At 49.3% G+C, this 4,275-nt stretch overlaps 1 protein-coding gene across 3 annotated transcripts in view; it reads left to right on the top strand.

Annotated features, from left to right (window-relative positions):
• The first annotated feature begins 3,753 nt into the window (after positions 1-3,753).
• Marchf10 (membrane associated ring-CH-type finger 10) overlaps positions 3,754-4,275 on the top strand; it is an 85,142-nt gene continuing 84,620 nt past the window's right edge. For all 3 annotated transcript variants that reach the window (XM_055592598.1, XM_055592599.1, XM_055592600.1), the window contains exon 1: positions 3,754-4,060. The gene's annotated coding sequence lies outside the window, so the exon portion shown is untranslated. The remainder of the gene's footprint in view (positions 4,061-4,275) is intronic.

The following is a 4,275-nucleotide window of genomic DNA, read 5'->3' as shown; positions in this document are numbered from 1 at the left end:
AATTGTTCAGGGGCTGGTAAGATGGTTCAGCTGGCAAAGCCACCATACCTGACGACAGATCTGATGCCTGGGACTCACATAATGGGTCCCAACTCCCCCAAGCTGTTCCCCAATCTCCACACATGCACCGTGGCACATCAAATAATAAAAAGTGTAAAATAATTTTTTTTAATTAATCAGACGAATTCTCCAAAAATTCTAAAGAGCTCATATGCCCGTAGTCCGCTTAGTTTTGTAATTGTAATGAAATTTTTTTTGTTTATCTGTATCTGTGTGTGTGTACATCTCGTGTTTGTGGGCGCTCTTTTAGGCAGAGGATCCCTGGAGCTGGAGTTAGAGGTAGTTGTGAGCTGCCTGACTTGAGTATCAAGAGCTGAACTGGGGTCTTCTGGAAGAGCAGCAAGTGCTCTTAAACATTGAGCCATCTCTCCAGGCCTCTGGTTTGTTGTTTTGTTTTATCTTGTCTTTCGGGACAGGGTCACACTGAGCAGCCCAGGCTGGCCATGAGTCTCACAGTCTTTCTGCTCCCACCTCCAGGGTGCTGGGATTACAAGAGCGCACCACCACGCCCAGGCTGGAATTTTTTTTTTTTTTTCTAAACAACCAAGCAGGCATGGTTCATGCCAGGCATGAATGAAGGCAACACCAACACAATGACCTCAGCCGATGAGAACAGGAACTCATTAGTCATGGGAGGCTCGAGGCAAAATGACCCTGTCTAAGCTGTTTCGAGGGAGGCCACTTGGCATGAAGCTCTGTGGTCTGTAGGAGCCCCTGATTGTACACTGACAAGGACCTAATTAGTCGGTAGTGTGTGTGTGTGTGTGTGTGTGTGTGTGTGTGTGTTAGGATTGGCTATTTCAACACCATTGAGTTCCTCATGAGGACCCGAACAGCACAGTCTTAGAAGAGCCACACCCCTTCCCTACGGTTTACATTTTGCACTGGATTGAATCCTTTATTTAGTTGTTGTTATTGTTTTTAAAAACTTCACAGGCTTCACCCAAAGCATTACGCTTCAAGGTGCCCTTTGCAGAACTCTTAGATTCATGTAAAGAATCTCCCAGGGCTTATTTGCAAACACAAGCCACCACAGCAACTAGAATCCATGCCTACTTGAGCCTGTTTCTTCTTTACTCATCATTTACCGGGATGAGGAGAAAAAAAAAAAAATAGAGTCTAGGATGCTTCCTTCTACGGAAATTGTTTTGTCTTCCTGGCTTTCATGTTTCTCTTTGGTAGCACATTGCTTTCCAGTGCTGGAGCTGATCTGCTTTGTAATTCATGTGTCAAGGTTAGGTCTACTCATGAAACACGGAAGTCAGAATTGCTCCGTAGCTTTTCTGCGAGCTGGCCTTTGGCTCGGTCGGTCACTCTCTCTCAAGGGCGTGATGCTTTCTGTTTGTGGAGCTTAACTTTCAAAAACCACGATAGGACCAGGCGTGCTGGTGCCTGTCACCCCAGCCTTGGGGGGGGGGGGGAGAGGGAAGAGGATCATGAATTTGAGGTTGGCCTGAGCAAGGCAGGGGCAACACCTCACCCCCTGTGAAAAGCACAGAAAGTGCCTGAAATGTGGGAAACTTTCAAGCTGAGATGAGTAACCTCTCCAAGCCCTGTTATTTAAAATTTTAAAGTATTTATAGTTTACACCAGCTTGTGTCATCGTAGCAAAATATGCCTTAGAAAACAAAACTACCAATTAATGTTTTGTCTTCCCTCATTTAAATCCTACAACAGTCTTTTAGGGCGCAAGGTAATTTTTCTCTGTCTCTTATAACAGAAAACCAAACACCCACATCTAATACGTGCTGCCATGGTTTGTCCTTGCTAGCGGGCAGCTCTGTTGGGAATGGGAGTCTGCTTCCGAGCTCTGGGTCTGTTCCCTGTCAGGCATCCATGACTGTGTCATTTCTGTTCGGCTCTTTCACTCAGGCTGCCATGCCCTCCTCTGTTAATCAGTAATGATAACTGGCACTAATTCCCGTTATCATTTTTGAGGGAGGGCCTCCATCTACCAGAACAAGCTTTCTCCCTCTCATTTCACTACCGTGGAGTTTCAATCCCCCCGCCCCCACCCCCAGGGTGCCTTCAGTTCCTCTAAGGCCTGCGATTTCAGGCATGTGTCACCATGCCTACTTCCTGTGGTGCTAGGGATCACACCCAGAGCCTTGTACATGCCAAGCAAGCACTGAGCTACAGCCCCCAGAAAGTTCTCCAACTCGGCATCCTCAGCCATATCCCCTTGGAAGGCAAAGACCACAGGAGGAGGTTCCAAGTTATGTCCTTTCCAGTTAATGGTTCAGTAGGGAATATGTGTGAGCCAGCTGAGAACAAGAACGACGTGGTGTTGCAAGATGGCTAATCGGGCAAGAGCACCTGCCACCAAGACTGACAACCCGAGTCTGGCCCCTGGAACCCACACGGCGGGACAGAACAGACCCCAGCAAACTGTCCTCTGACCTCCCCTTGCATGCACTGCGGCATGATTACCCTCTCACATATGTAATGAAGGTAAGATTAATAAAAAAATATTTTAAAGGATAATAGAATATGATTTAGAAAGGGGGAGTCGTGAAGGTCAGATGAGAAAGAGCCCTAAACGAAGACTTCCTTAAGTATATTTTGTCTAGACTCTGTTGCTCAAGATACATCTCATACGTTGCTGTGAAGGTGAAAGGGTGAAAAGGAGGGTTCAGCATGTGGTAGAGTCTTGCCTATAAGGAATGGCTCGAGGGAAAAAAAAAAAACCAAGAAAGCAAATCCTAGGGAACAAATAGGTATAGTCACAGTCCATAGTCTGGGCCTCCCTTCTTAGGAAGTGAGGAGTCTGAAAATGTCTCCTTGGTGACTAAGACATCGGACCTATACTGCTTGGGGTAGAGGGAGAGGTGGGGCTGGGGTATGTCGGCAGGGGCTCAGATTGTCTTGCAAGGTCCGTAATCAATCCAGTTCAGAGGCCATGGAGTCCCAAATTAGGGGTGGTGGTGATGAGAATAGAAAGGATGCCGTACTGCAAAGGAAAAGCCACCAGCTGAGTGTGGCTTAGAGGGGCCTCCTGGACCCCAGACATATGGGGAGTCTTGGGACACTGGTGAAAGCTTCAAGAATTTCTACTGTCTATCCTCTTTGCTCTCCACCCAGTTTAAAGTGCCCTTAGGTGACAGCCAGCAAGTTACTGAATAGCTAAGTGTGCAAAAGAATTGGAAGAGCCCAGGTTGCCTTTTGGAACCTTAGAGGGAAATAAACCCAGCCCAACGATACTGAAGCGAACTAGGGCCCTGGTGGGCACGGGTCTAAGCCTCCAAGCACCTCTTTCCTGGAAAAACCAGGAATAACAACTGCTGACTACGTGGTCGGCCTCTGGCCCCATGTCTCTGAAGCTGATTGTGTACCACGCTTAATCGTCTGTTTCTTCTTTTATGTTGGATTGGAACATTTTGCTTGATCCTTGTACATCAACCATCCCAAGAAATGCAGTTTCTTTTCCCCTTTCCATGTGCTGCTTTTACTACTTTATTTAATTAAAATTTTTTTCCCTCTCCCATTCTCTAATCTCCTTCTTATAAGAAACAGCACTGAGCCTGGGGGTGAACACAGGCAAAAATCAGAGTGCCTATTCCTAGAGCATCTCTTCCAAGCCAGCCGCCATCACTGCCTTCCTTTCCCAGCTGCATCCCTCCTCGTTCCCACGGCAACCGGCGAGGCCGCCCACGTGTGGACTCAGGACCCCTGGGGCCGCAGCCCCGCCCCGCCCCCACGATCCACGCTCGATCGCCGCTAGCGGCACAGGCTCCGCGAGAGGAGGGAGGCCCGGTTGTCAAGGAAACGGGAGGACGCCAGACAGCCGCCCCCACCGTCTCCGCCCCGAGAAAGGCCGGAGGCCCGCGTACAGCTGCCTCTGGGGAGGAGAAGGAAGAGGGGCCGCTAGAGGGACGGAAGACGTGAGGCGTGGGGGAGGAAGAGGAGCCCAGGACCGGCCCCACGCACGATTGATGGGCGGTTCCTCTGTTGTGGGCCTGCCCACCCGCTCCAGCAAGGGGCGAAAGTGCTGATCCCCAAGGTAACTGGCGCCAGCCCTGCCTTCCCAGAGCTGAGGACCAACTTTACCTTTTAAACCTATACGATTCTGAAGGAAAGTCAGGCCTCTGAGAGCCTGTCTCTTCTGGCTGACCTCATCTGCAGTCTCTGCCTCAAAGGAACAGACTTAGAGGAGTCTAGTCCGGTTGGTTGGTTGGTTGGTTGGTTGGTTGGTTGGTTGGTTGGTTGGTTGGTTGG

This window comes from Psammomys obesus, unplaced genomic scaffold (assembly GCF_907164565.1).
Source record: "Psammomys obesus unplaced genomic scaffold, mPsaObe1.curated_primary_1811, whole genome shotgun sequence".
In the NCBI taxonomy this organism is placed as follows: domain Eukaryota; kingdom Metazoa; phylum Chordata; class Mammalia; order Rodentia; family Muridae; genus Psammomys; species Psammomys obesus.
This window is presented reverse-complemented; position numbering and strand designations above follow the sequence as displayed.